Source organism: Alligator mississippiensis, chromosome 2 (genome assembly GCF_030867095.1).
Source record: "Alligator mississippiensis isolate rAllMis1 chromosome 2, rAllMis1, whole genome shotgun sequence".
Lineage (NCBI taxonomy): Eukaryota > Metazoa > Chordata > Crocodylia > Alligatoridae > Alligator > Alligator mississippiensis.
Window position 1 is genome coordinate 135,164,498 of NC_081825.1, and position 14,915 is coordinate 135,179,412.

Below are 14,915 nucleotides of genomic sequence, written 5' to 3' on the forward strand. Positions count from 1 at the left end.
CAACAATTTATGTAAGCATGTGTCTAACTTGAAGCACAAAAGATCCTTTGAGTTAAAGGATTATGCTTATACTTAAAAGTTAGGCACTTGCTTAAGTATCTCACTAACTGCAGGCCTTAAAAGGACTGCCAAAAGTAGAAGTAGATTGCTTATTTAGTTACGTAGACTGTAAAATGTTTTGTGCCTGGAATTGTCATCTTGTTCTGCATTTGCACAGCCCCTGGCACATTCAGATCCTGCTCCATAACTAGGGATCTAGCATATTATACTGATACATGTGATAAAAATGAGAAACAATAATGCTATTCTAAGTACAGGAAGCTTCTGATTCTGTAATCTGATTTACTACTACATGATGCTTTGGACTTTTGTTATTATATATAATAGTCATTTGAACAATGAGAATTATTTTTCTTGGACTATTTAAAAATCAATTGTATCGTTTACTGAGGAAGAATTTCATTGTTTTGTAATAAAAAAACAATTTGTTTTTGCTAACAAACCATTGAAAACAGTCACTGAAGCTAGAAATTCATTTTTCAGTGAATAATAAAAAACATTAGGTGGAAAATTTCAATTTGGTGAAGGAAACATTTTTTTTTTAATTGAAAAGACATTTTGATGAGAAAAATGTAGCATTTCAACAAATATGGAAGCATGATGATGATGTTAATGGTTTTCATCTAAAAATTCTTTACCCAACAAATGATGTACACTTTACTTATGCTTATATGAGGCACGTAAGTAATACTGTCCCCAATTTATAGACAGGAGACACTGAGGGGGAAAAAAGGGATGTACATTTTTTAAATGTCTTTAATGTTATTTCTTCCTGTTCATGTTTAGGCAGCGCTTGGGTAGAGAAGGATTTTATTTGGGTAGACAAGGATTTTATTTATTGAAACGACCAGGAGTTTCTATTCCCTCAGGGGGGGACCATCAGGAAAGCTGGTTCTCAGATAATCCACACCTGCTGAGTAGAACAAGCTTTCCTCCACTGCTGGTGATTCAACCATATATAGAGAGACCAATGAGTTTGCTATAATCTTGCCTAACAAGGGCACCAATTCTTACTGCCTTTGATTATCCATTCAGGGGAGTACTGATGCACTTCCAGTGGTGGAAACAAGAAATAATTTAACTGCAGTTATTGCTTTCTCCACTGCTGTGGAGAAATACAGTAGTCCTGGGCACATATGTAAACACTGCACCCAAGAGCAAAAATCTCTAGCGCAAACTGTGCTGGAGTTTATAGCTTCACATTAATATCATGTGTAGATGCACCCAGTCAAACTGAATAGGACCTTGCTTCCCTAGTAATGGGACTGGTTTAAAAATCTACTACTCCCTATATATGTGCTGGATGTCTTCTCCAATGTGTGCTAATTAGTACATGTCAGAGCAGACTCAGTTAATCAACTCAGGCAGGCTCAACTAATTAGCATGCTCTAGAAGCCTCCACATCATATGTTGAATGAGTTGTAGTTAAAGTACCTTGGCAGCATTTTGAAGTGTGGGATGCTGAATACATGTGATGCTATGGGCGCTTTAATTAGAACGGCTTTTAGAGCCGCTCTAATTAAAGCACCCCCGCATCCAGCCTAGAGCACATGTAATGATGCCCTTAGTGATTAGATAAAACAACTTGGTTAGTTCAAGTTTACTGGAACTTCCTCTACATTATCTTTATCCTTAAAAACAGCAATAACTCATTGGGAAGGACTGTAACTTTATGCACAGATTCTTCAACACATGCTACACTCAGCAGTATATAAAATATTTCTGTCTCCTATAATTCATTATACTAGTAGTTCCTCAATTCCCTTAGGCTCCTGAAAAATCAACATTCTGGCATGGCTCATCTTATGCTTGTGCCATTTGCTCCTAAGGCAGATAGAGAAACAATCACAAAGTTCTACTCCGCCTTATTAGCAGCAGCATCTAATGAATTATGATTAGGCAGTTGGCAGTTTTCAACAGCAGGGAGGTCTCCTCTTCCCTTATCAGTAGATTTCACTGCAGCCACTGGGTAGGAACAAAGTGCCCAGAGTATGCATAGACCAATGGCAGGCATGGATAACATTATATGATGGCATGATGTCAGGCAAGCTCAATCTGTTCCTTGTTGATAAGCCTGAAAGTTGAAATCTATTAGACTTAATTAAATGAAGAATAAAATCAAGCTTGCACATGTGTATGTGCTTGCAGTTTGCCTTTCTAAAATGGCGCAGTCATATTTGATAAACATGGGTTTATAGCTTGACCAAGGTAACAAAACATGCATTGTATGTAATATTACATATTGGATCAGAAATCCCTGCTGAGTATCAGTGTGAGCCTCAAGTCTGAGGTCCATTGTTTCACACAAAAAATAAATAAATAAAAGGAGGGGGAATAAAAAAAAAAGTGATTCTAAAGGATAAAAATGTATCCTTTTTTCACAGGATTTACTTCCATGAGCCAGATTGCCAGCCATTTCAGGCTGTACCACAGTCGGAAAGACTCGTTAGACTGTAGACATTTGATACCTTCATATTTTGTTAGTGTTAAGCTACGTGTATGTCAATGCTGTTGATAAAGTCCTACATTCTTTTGCATTTCTCAGTCCTGCAAAGTTTTCCATTTACCTTAGAGTTCCATCAGCTCAACTTTTCCACTGGGACCTCATACTTTCTCTGAATCAATGATCCCACCAGACTCTCATTTTCTCTCCACTTAACATAGACCACTTAAAGTCTTAAAGAGACCACAATCACTCCTTTTATTTCCTCACCTTCAGTACTCCAAGGGGTGTATCTACATGTGCACCTGACTGCACAGTGGTTAGTAAAAAATTACCTGCCTTTCCAGTGGTGAGGAGGACAAGCTGCTGGTGGGAGAAGCGGTCCCTAGGTTGCAGGGGGATCGGGGGGGGAGGGGAGAGGCTGGTGTTTCCCTCCACAGCAGCAGAAGCCCCCTACAAGGTGGCACCTACCTGCAGGCATCTGGCTTAGGCAGTCCTGGGTGGCACTGCAGCAGTGGAGGAAAGCACCAGGCCTCCATGAAGCTCAGGCAGGCAGGCTGGGTCCAAGAAAAAAAAAAAAAAAGACTGATGTTGTTTTTTTTCAGGCAGAGCCTGACTTCCTGGGCTGCTGATGGTCGGCTTCACAGGCTTCCTGCAGAGCCCCTGAGCTGCATGGAGCCTGGTGCTTTGTTTTGAGGCTGTAGGGCAATGAACTTAAAACTCCTGCCAAATTTTTACAGCAGCTGGAATCGCTGCACAATACACCGCCGGCACGTGCAAACACCACCATCATTAAAGTGGTGCAAAAGCATTTAACCTGCTTTACAGTGTCATGCACACATGTCCCTTGTTTTATCTACACACAACCTAAGAGTACAGTTTTGCAACTCTTTCATTGCATGAGTGGCTGACTGGGCCTAAGGAGAATGAGTGAGGCTTTGAGAGAGGTGGTTAGGGACAAAGTCCCAGGATGGACAGGGAGAAAAAAAAAAAACACAATCCTAGGGAGGAAGAATAAAGTACAAGTGAGAACAGAGGGAATTGTAATAGCACAATAAAAAAAACCATTTATTTTGAAGCAGCGTCTGTTGTGCAAAATCCCCAACAAGTAATAGGGTGGGGGAGGGGAAGATGGTGGTGTAAAGCTAGTCCTATGGATTTTAATGAACTCAAATAAGGTAGAACCTGGCCAAGAATTTAATGGTGTATATTAAAAATGTAATTCTGGAATCCTAGGATTTTGAGCAAATCTAAGACAATTTGGCTGTCAAATCTAAGTGTTTGGGGGTCTATAGGAGCTGATTACCAAACTCCTGACACTGCTTCAAAATGCTAGCTGCGATTTGTGCGCACACAGATTTTCATGATCTTTCTAAAATATAATAATAGCTGATATTCTCTTCTATATCTTATTTGTCCAAGAAACTAAGCTCTGCCCTTTACACAATCTATATACTGAAGCTGTTTTTCTTCAAGTGGTCACCCAGCAGATGCTCAGGCTATTTTATATTTATTATTTTGCTGATATTTTCATTCAATGACCCAAAGTAATTTTTCCTACCCTCTTCTCGTCCCTTGCAACCATTCCTTCCACCTCCCACCCTAAACTTACAATACCTTGTTAGCACTGGGAAAATATTTGGGGCTGTCCCTGATGAACTGGAAAATTGTCCTTACATGGCATGGAAAGAGCTGTGGTACATAGCCAGGAAAGGTTAAATGGCTTTTCCAAAGTTCCATTCTGCAATACCCCATAAATGAAATAATATGAAACTATTCCAAAAAGCAATATGATACAAGCTAGAGTTTCTTGTGTGGCATTATAGAAAGGGCATGTCATAAGTGTTATATAGAAGGATTGGCTAGCACAGTCCTCTGAAAAAATATTTGTGAGTCTGTAGGCTGCTACTTTATACTAGTATGTGCTTGCTCTTATGATTCAAAAATAACTTGTCCATCTTGTCCTTCCGTCTTTTCCTCTATCTATCTATCTATCTATCTATCTATCTATCTATCTATCTATCTATCTATCTTTTTTGGTGTGTCTTAACTCATGCACACAGTGCTATGAACTAGCATGACAAATCCTGCAGTCCCTGCTATTAGTGCCACAGGGATCATATCAGGCATTAATCCAACTGCATCATCCAGTCAGACAAATTGCCTTGTGCATGTGTCACATGCCATCTGGGTTACAAACAATGAATAACTTTAAGAAGCTCTCCTCTGCCAGCATGGCTCCTAAATATACTCTCTGCCTCATGTGGTCTGGGATTATAATCCCTGACCTGACTATAATTCATTTCAATGAGGCATTATTGGCACAGTAAACTGGACAAGTCCTCCTGAAGGATAAAAATGCTGGCTCCCAATGTGACTGTGAAAGTCCAAGCCATGAAGTCTGAAAAGTCATTCTGTTTTTGGGCCTGGATTTTCTGCAACCCTTAATAATGATGGGCCAAGACTGCTGCTAAAAATTAACATGCTCGGGGGTTAATATTTTGGATCCCTTTATTTTGCTTCATGGGTAGGTTAGAGGGTCCTATCTGGTTAGCATGTTACTGAATGACTCATTAAGAGCCTAATGCTCAGTTGTGCTAAACCCCAGCAACTTCTGACTAAAATCAGTTGTTGATAAAATGCTGTTTTCACAAGCAACCCAAATGGGCTTTCAGATGAGTATAGACAAATGTAACAGTTGTATTGATATCAGATGATGCTGATATAAGCTATTATGCTATAATTACTATACTCCTATCGCAATACACGTATAGCAAAATCGTTGTGACTTTATTTCATAGATTTCATAGATTTCATAGACATTAGGGCTGGAAGGGACCTCGGAAGATCATCGAGTCCAGCCCCCCGCCCAAAGGGCAGGACGTCAGCTGGGGTCATAGGATCCCAGCAAGATAAGCATCCAGTTTCATCTTGAAGGTGTTCAATGAAGGCGCTTGAACAACCTCCGGTGGCAGGCTGTTCCAGACCTTGGGGGCTCGGACAGTAAAGAAATTCTTCCTTATGTCCAGCCTGAAACGATCTTGTAGTAGTTTGTGACCATTCGTCCTCGTCATTCCTTGGGGCGCTCTGGTGAACAAACGTTCCCCTAGATACTGGTGGTCACCCCTGATAAACTTGTAGGTGGCCATCAGATCACCCCTCAGCCTGCGCTTTTCCAGCCTAAAGAGCCCCAGGGCTCTCAGCCTGTCATCGTAGGGTCTGCTTCCCTGACCTCTGATCATGCGCGTGGCTCTTCTCTGGACTCTCTCAAGCTTCTCCACATCCTTTTTGAATTGTGGAGCCCAAAACTGGACGCAGTACTCCAGCTGCGGCCTCACTAAGGCCGAGTACAGGGAGAGAATGACGTCCCGGGATTTGCTTGAGAAGCATCTATGGATGCAAGCCAGCATTTTGGTTGCTTTACTAGCCGCAGCATCGCATTGCAGGCTCATGTTCATCTTGTGGTCAATGATGACCCCCAAGTCTCTTTCTTCCATAGTCCTAACCAACATAGCACTGCCGAGCCTATAAGGATGCTGCGGGTTTTTTTTCCCAAGGTGGAGAACCTTGCATTTATCGGTGTTGAACACCATCAGATTCTCATCCGCCCACTTGCTGAGCCTGTCCAGGTCAGCCTGGATCATCCGCCTGTCTTCTGGTGTGGATGCTTTGCCCCAAAGTTTGGTGTCATCGGCGAACTTGGCCAGTCCACTTCTGACTCCAGTGTCCACATCATTAATGAAGATGTTGAACAGTATGGGTCCAAGGACAGAGCCCTGGGGGACCCCACTGGTCACAGGACACCACGATGAGTGACTTCCATCAAGTACTACCCTCTGGGTCCGACCCCGGAGCCAATATTCCAGCCAGTGGATCGTGGGGGACCCAAGGCGACAATTGGCCAGTTTCTCCAAGAGATGATCATGGGACACCAGATAGAAGGCTTTTTTGAAGTCAAGATATATGACATCAATCTCATCTCCCTTGTCCAGGTGATAGGTCACCTGGTCGTAGAAGGAAATGAGATTGGTCAAGCAAGACCTACCCGCAACAAACCCGTGCTGGCTATCCCTTAAGATGTTGGCGTCGGCCAGTCCATTAAGGATGGCCTCCTTAATAAACTTTTCTAAGATCTTCCCCGGGATAGAAGTCAGGCTGATGGGCCTATAGTTAGCCGGATCCACTTTCCTCCCTTTCTTGAAGATAGGCACCACGTTGGCCTTCTTCCAGTCTTCGGGCACTACACCAGAGCGCCAAGAGTTTTCAAAGATCCGCGCTAGAGGCTGGGCTATGATGCTCGCCAGTTCCTTGAGTACCCTGGGGTGAAGATTGTTAGGGCCGGCTGACTTGAAGGTATCCAGCTTCTCAAGATGTTCCTTCACAAAGTCAGCTTTAATGGAGGGCAGGGGATCACCCTCACCCGGACTTCCCGGCCCTATAGCAGGCACAGGCGTCCCATGGGGCTGATGAAAGACCGACGCAAAGTACCTATTTAATAGGTTGGCTTTTTCCTGGGCGTCAGTTGTCAGTTGCCCCATCTGGTTCAGCAGGGGTCCAACGTTGCCCCTGCTTTTCCTCCGGCTCCCCACATATCTGAAAAAGGACTTTTTATTGTCCTTGATGCTCAAAGCTAGCTGGAGTTCAGTTGCAGGCTTGGCTTTCCTGGTCTGCTCCCTACAGGACTGGACCAGTGCAGAATAATCCTCCTTGGAGGTGACTCCCATCCTCCATCCTTTGTAGGCCTTTCTTTTTAGCCTCAGGAGGTCTGCTAGGTCCCTGGAGAGCCAGGGGGGCTGCTGTCCCCTCTTGCTGCCTTTCCTCCGAGATGGAATAGATTTAGTTTGTACATTGAGGATCGCTCCCTTGAGGAGCAACCACTCTTCTTGAACTCCCCTCTCCCTGTGGTCACAGTCCCTTAGGGCCTCACTGACAAGCCTCCTGAGCTTGTCAAAGTCGGCTTTCCTGAAGTCTTAGTCCTTTAAGCCTATTTCAATTGGGTTTAATGAATTAGCCATTTAGGGAACTTGAGTTGCTACAGGAGCATACAGAGGTACTCGTTTACAGCATAATAGCTTATGTATCCTGTCAACTGACAACTCCCCCACCCCTTCTAAAGTAATTCAAAGGTATTCTTGTCCATAGCCTTTGCCCCCCTCTTGTGGCTAGACCACATGCAGAATTTTGGGCCTCATAGTACTCCCAAACTAATTTTTGTGGTCTTGTAACTCAGAAGGTAGACTTTTTCAGATCCATAGGTTCCAGAGTGAATCCTGCAGGGGATTCAATTGAATCTTGGTAACTGTGCCTTATAGGCTTAATTTTTCAAAAAAGAAACAAGTGTATTGATAAAAACAGTTGAAACGGAAGAGATGAGCTTGCAGAATAGACACATACACAAGGAACCACAGAGCCTGTCATGAAGTACACAGCTGACTGTGCCCATGGTGCCCTATACAATGAGAGATGGCAGCATCAGATAGAAATGAAGAGTTCCAGAGGGATCAATGCTTAGTGATTGTTCATTTTACCATGATGGGTTTGTTCTAGGTACCACTAAAAATAAAAAATAATGACTAACTGTGGGTTCAGTGCCAGATGGAGCAAGGGGAAAAAGGTTCCTACGTGTAGCAAGCAAAGTAGTAATTGTAGAATGAGTCAACGTTTTGAGTTAAAAATGACCTTAACATTTTTTTTTGGTTAATAATGAAAACTTTGTAAAAATAAGTCTTTTTCTGGTGTTTCAAAGGGAAACTATTTTTGTATATATTCATTTCTTGGTTTTCAAAAAATGTAATGCAAATTTTATGGATTTTTGCTTCATTATGTATTGACAAAACTGTGATTTTTTTTTCCTTCAGGAAATTTTGACAACAACTAAAAAACCTAATTTTTTTTTTTTTTGCATTTTTTTTGGGGGGGGGGGGGAATGCCATTTTTTCAAGTAACTATAATAATTAAGATTGCAGTTGATCTGCAGGTCTAACCCAGTATACCTCCACATTCAGTAGCTGGGACTTACTGGGCACAGCTACATGTGTGCTTTAATGTGCAGTAGCCTATTTTACTGTTCATTAAAGCATCACATCAAAAACCGTGCTAATGTGCTAATGCAGGGGCGATGAAAATATAACCTGCAGGATATACTTGGCCTACCAAACACTTTCATCTGGCCCATGGCACCTGCCAAAAAATTGTACCCTGCCCAGCCCTACCACCCAGATGGGTGAGAATGAGGCACCCACTTGTACACACACCCTGAACATAACCTAGTATGCCTTGCTCCCACCATCATGGGTGGAAGGACCCAACCCAGCCAGGAAGCAGTTTCTGGATAGGACTGCTGCTGCCACTGCTGCAGCTGCTGGGGACCTACTCCATTTTCCCTGGTCTTCTGCTGGCTCCAGGCAGCAAGTAGGAAAGTGGTAGGGGCAGGGATGCAGCTGGGTGGGAGGACGGAGCATGACTGGAGCTGGCAGCAGTGCAGAGCCCACATCCAGAAGGGCAGCAGCAGTGCAGAACTTGGGTGGCCAGTGTATGGGTGTGAGGGAGAGTGGGGAAGGGTAGGAGACTGCCCCACACTCTCACATGGTATGCAACCCCAGCAGACAGTGGCAGTGGCAGTGGCAGCAGCAGCAGGAGGGGTGTTCAGGGTGCTCATGCCCAGTGCAGGCCCCCAGTGGGATGCAGCTCTGGCCAGCACTGCACATCATGATGAGGGGTGCAGATTCTGCTAGGCAGTCTGTATTGCCAGTGCTCTCTGCTGCACATGCAGCCCCTGCATTTGCCAAGCATGGGAGGGAAGCCCCAGGCATTGGAGCTGGCTCACTTCCCTGCTGGAGCTGTGCAGCATGGAAGGAAAGCCCCAGGCACCTTCCCCTGGGGGGCAGGGAAGGCAGCTGGTTCCAGTGTCTGGGGCTTCCCTCCTATGCCCAGTGAGTGCGGGGAGTATCGGCAATACAGACTGCCTGGTGGAGGCTGAGCGTCTTGTCATTATATACAGTGCTAGCCAGAACTGCCCCCACTGAGTGCCTTCACCCTGAATACCCTGACCATCCTTCCCTGCTGCTGCTGTTCCATGTCAGGGAGTGCTAGGGGGGGCCCACACCCCCACCCTCCCTCACACCCCACAAGCCCCACACACCCACACCCTGCCCCCACAACCCCCCACATATACACAACTCCCCAGCATACCCTATGTCCCCCACACACAGCCATACTCTCTTACAACCCCAACACCCTAACAAACACATACACACACCCATACATACACATACACACACTCATACACGTACCTGCATCCCACCACACACACACAATATACAAGATTAAGAATTTATTTTGAGTTATTATGCAATCACCTCCAAATACACAATGCAAACACAAATCACAACAAAAAAAAGTTTGTAATAAAATTAAAATATGTTATAGTAGGTATTTGACTTTTAGTGTATGATTTGGGTTTGTTCTGGTTCTAAGAAGGCAACCCCTCCTCCCAAAAGGAGTATTTCTGGGAGGAGGCAGGGAGAAGGACTTCGGGTGGCAAAGGTCAGGGGTTAGACGTGGGACTTCCGGTTCCAAGATGGTGATCAGGGTGTGGGGCAAATGCCAAGGGGTGGGGCTACCCATGAGGCCCTCAACAGCTCACCAAAACTCATTCAGCGGCCCTCCACCTGAAATAATTGCCCACTCCTGCACTAATGCGCAGTAAAAATAGGTTACTATGCAGTAAGTGTCACTAAAAAAGCATTCCTGCACCTGTCTTTATTGCTTGGGCAGAGCCATCTAGAAACCAGTATACCTAATACTTGTCTCTTCTCTGCTTAGCATGTAGCTGTGGCAAGGGAAGGTATAGGTGAAGAACTTCTGTCAATTAGGCTAATGGAAAGGTCACTCCTTATGTAGTAGTGTATGTCAAAGCCCTTCTGAAGATGGATTGCAAAAACAATGCACAACAAGGTTAAGTGACTGCCAAACACTATTTTGAGAAAGTTGTTAAAATTAAATATTGCTAACTTAAAACACAAGAATTTATCACTGAGAAATCTAAAGCAGTGCAAGGAGCTGCCTTAAAGCTAAAAGGTTTACTAGTTTTGAAATTATTCCCGAAACTTCTTGAATATTAGGCACCTGAGATATGATTTGCTGGTTGCAATCTCTTATAAATATATAGTAATTCAGGGGTTGTCAACAAGGGGTACATGTACCCCTGGGGATACTTGAGAAGGCCCTAGGGGGTACATGTGGGCATGCAGGGGAAGAGTGCCACCATCCGTCACCCCATGCCACTGCCTCCCAGGGCAGGTCTGGCGGGGGGGGGGGGGGGGGGGGGCAAGGGTAGCGGCAGCCCTCTGTGGGCCACACAGGTGCCACCCAGCCAGAGCGATGTGGGGGGGAGGGAAGCTTGCATGTGGAAGTTGCCACTGCTGCCCACCACCCCATGCTGCCACCCCCTCCATAACCAGCTGTCTGGGATACACTTATTAAAAAAGGTTGAAAATCCCTGTAGTAGTTCACAGTTGTAACCCTGGATTTCATTCCACTGAGGACAGACAATCAATCATGGATATAAAAACTGATTTATTTAACCCTGGGCACATCTATACATGCTATTAATGTACAGCAATAGGCTGTGGAGCTTATTGCTCTGCAGTTTATAGCTCCCGGGAAGCTCCCATGTGCATGGTTTACATGTGCGCCCAGACTGCCGCACATTGAACCAGGTTGCAGCAGCCCTGGCTGGCAGAGATCCTGGGGGTCAGCCTACCAGCCTGGGGCTGCTCTGACTTGACTCAGTGTGCTGCAGAGGGGCTGGCTGGGGCACAAGGGTGCTTCAGTGTGGGGCTAGCCAGCAGGCAGCCCCTGCACTGAAGCATCTTCATGCCCTAGCCAGCCAGCTCAGCATCTACACATGCACTGCTGCACATGGAAGAACTCCAGAGTAGGGTAGTCCTTGTATTTACTGTAGTGTGTAGACATTGAAATGTTTACTGTTTAGTTAAATAGTCACCTGCACAGTAAACATCTCAGGTAGACATGCTCCCTGGTTTGTCAAGTAGCTTACTGTTCTGCCATGTGCCCCAGACAACAACTCTTGAGCAAGTGGGTAGTGAGGGAATGAAGGCAAAGAACTGGCCATCTGTTGCCCTCTTCCTCACAATGGGGATAAAATGCTGGGAGTCCTACTGTTCCATCCAAAGCTAAGGTTACAGTCCAAATGTTGATGAGGAGGAAAGGTGTCACTTTAACTTACTGACCTGTGAAGTCGAATAATGGCTGTGATGATCTGGGGTTTTCTTTGACATCTGAAAAAAATTCCTTTTTTTAGTATTCCTCCTTAAATTTCAAGTGCCTTTTTTCACTTGAAAAGGTATCAAGGTCTAAGTAATTAGTGGCTACACTGAATACTACTACTATTGACTTATTGTCTGCATTTACCTTAGGGGCTTGGAAGCACATTGTATTTTTAATGATTTGAATGGAGACTTTGTTTGAATAATGTCTGCAAGATGGGGCCCAGACTTTGTATGGGAAATAACTATATAGGGCAATTTGAATATTTTGATGAAGTAACTATTAAAAAATGACCCAAGCCTAAATACATTCTTCAATGTGGAGTCAACTTTTCAGCACATTGCCCCAGAGTCCTTAGGAAGGTGTTTAAGCTGCCTGCATAGTGCATGGTGAGAGTTAGGGGACCCAGAGTATGATTCACAATAATCATAATGTAAACTGGGAAGATTAACCTAGACATAGTCATTATGGGAATGCTGGAAGAGAGAGTTGTGTAAAAGCCTTCTTTTGTAACTTGGAACTACAGTTGTTCTTTCAAAAACAGCAGAGTTCATCCTTCTTCAACACAGACAGAGAAGAGTGATTCCCTCCCTCTCCACAATCACTTTCTTTGTTCAATTACTAGAAAAATTGCTAAGGCTGTGGGAGAGTTCAATTACTTTCCCTCTCTGAGATGGTATAGCCCCATGTCTTCTACTTATTAGGAGAGTTCCCTAACCCCTATACTGTGATTTTTCTGAGGGGAGAGAACACTCCCCCACTCCTATTGACATTGTGCTTATTTTCAGAAAGGAATGCAAAATTCTTTAGTCAGGAAACTTTCAGCAAGAGAGACCGAGTATTACTCTGTTGCCTAGTGGCTAGGGTACTCACCTGCAGGGGGAGACCTAGCTTTCAGCCTCCTTTCCAACAGTTCTATATATTTTATTCAATGTCTTTTTTCAAGTCAGGTATATAAACAGTCATGGGAGCAAGAACTAGAAATCCATGTTTTTCCTTATCCAGATAAGTGGCTAAAGCTCTAGACTTCAGAATCATTCATGTGCGCATGCTCACTCTCTCTCTCAATTGAATTTAACTTAAGATATGCACCACTAAGTTGGACAAAACATTGGACATGGCTACACATTCAATGAATGTGCTTTAGGTAATACAAATTGAATCTAACACCTGCATTGTGAGGTACTAGAAAAATGTGCATTAGCCTACTTTAATGCACATTAGCTAAAGAGCATGTTTTTTTGTTGATGCTTTAATGCATATTAAAATAGGCTAATGCGCATTAAAGCGCATGTGTAGATGCACCTATTGGTGCTACAAGTAGAGAAATGGAACTGGTATTTAGATTTAGTGCTTGCTTGTAATCATATATCCAGTTTGGATACAAAATAGTCATCTCATCCCATAGCTAAAATTTCAGAGAGATGACAACCAGGATTTTGAATTGCTCCTTTATAATGTTGGAGTCCCTTGAATGAGGTGCATACATTTAGGCAAGTGATTATCAACTGGGCTGCTGCAGCATCCTGGAGTGCCATGATCTACTTCTAACAGTACCATGCAGTGCAAGGAGAAAATCACTCATGCCTCCCCAAGTCTGCCATGGACAAGTGGTGCCTAGCACAGGCAGCCACATTCCTCCAGGCCTATGGGTGGGATTGGAGTTAGTCTCTAGAAAGGAAAGAGTGTGGCTCTTGCAGGATAGGAACACCCCCATGTCTGTTCCATGGGGGGATCAGGGAGGGCAAAGGGCTGAAGCAGGAGTCCCAATACACAGAAATTCAGCTTAAGTTAGAGTATGGGGTTGGGGGCGTTGACTGGCATTGCCCTAGCATAGCAGGTACAGCAGATCATACTACTGTACCCTAGCAATTCCATGTTGGCCACCCTGTGCAACAAGTGTCATGCTCTGGGGTGGGCAGGCAGGTGAGCAAACGTGGGACTATAGGGCAATGCTTTTCCAACCAGATCCTCCCCTCATTCCTTTCCTGTTTCCAGAGCTGGCAGGAGGGGCTACATGATCTGATCACTGGTGTATAAGTCCCTGGAAGAGTAGCTGTGGCAGTCAGGGCCACACTCACCTCCTCAGGTACACACCAGGGGTTAGGAGGAAGCAGACAATGGAAAGAGTTAGGCCTGGTGGGGTCCTGCCCCTGCCGCCCTCACCTGGCACCAGCCTCTATATCTGTAGTGGTCACTGCCACAACCTTCCACCTCCTGCAGGGACAGCTCTTTCCTTTATGGGCCTAACGGCCCTCCTCCAAACTCCTCAACTTGCCCCGATGAGCAGCTCCTTACTGCACCCAGCACCATCCCACTGTTCCCTGCCTACCAGCCCTGGATTTAACGACTAGCTCCTAATAACCCCCAGTGACCTTTTAAGTATTCCCTGGCCCAGGAGCCCCTGCCCTAAAAGTAGTTGCCTCCTTCCTTTCTTCTTGGTGCTGTACAAGTCAAAGAACCATTAAACACTTGAGCCCAGGGTGCCAACCTGGCAGCTGACTGTCACCAGTCATCTGCTCGTTCCCCCTTAGTACACTAAACTGCCACTTCTTACCCACCTTTCCTCAACTGGATACCCATTAGCTCTTTAGCTACCTCTTCTACTTAAATATATTCCACTCAAACCCCAAGGCTAACCTCCACCTCTGTCTTCTCAACTAGCCTCTCCAGGTAATGAGGACTTACACCTGAGACCTTCTCTTAGACACTTCATTTGTTGCCTATTGTAGAGATACATTCTTGAAACTTTATTTTATACAAATTAAAGTTGAAGAAAAGCCATAGGGGCTGTTGTTTCTCCATACCTTTTCCTGGCTTTTGTAAGAAGCTTAGGGCTAGCTTTCCCAGGGATCAGCCCGTGTCAATAGCTCTTTTGAAAGTCTGGCCACCTATATTATTGACTGATTCTCAACCAGGGTGCCATGAAATCCTTCTAAGGATGCCACAGCATTTGAGAAAATAAACAACGTAATAAATGAATCAGTTTTTGAAATGAGGTGATGCTAAATTCAGAAAAGTTATGGAGGGGTTTCTTGAGTCTAAAGAGGCTAAGAACCTCTGATGTAGACAAAGATATCTCTTTCTCTCTTTCTCTCTCTTTGGTTGCAATATTTATGGC

General features: G+C 44.4%; 1 protein-coding gene across 1 annotated transcript in view; it reads left to right on the top strand.

Annotated features, from left to right (window-relative positions):
- TECRL (trans-2,3-enoyl-CoA reductase like) overlaps positions 1 to 14,915 on the top strand; it is a 161,251-nt gene that overhangs the window by 124,096 nt on the left and 22,240 nt on the right. The gene's annotated exons all lie outside the window — the stretch shown is intronic.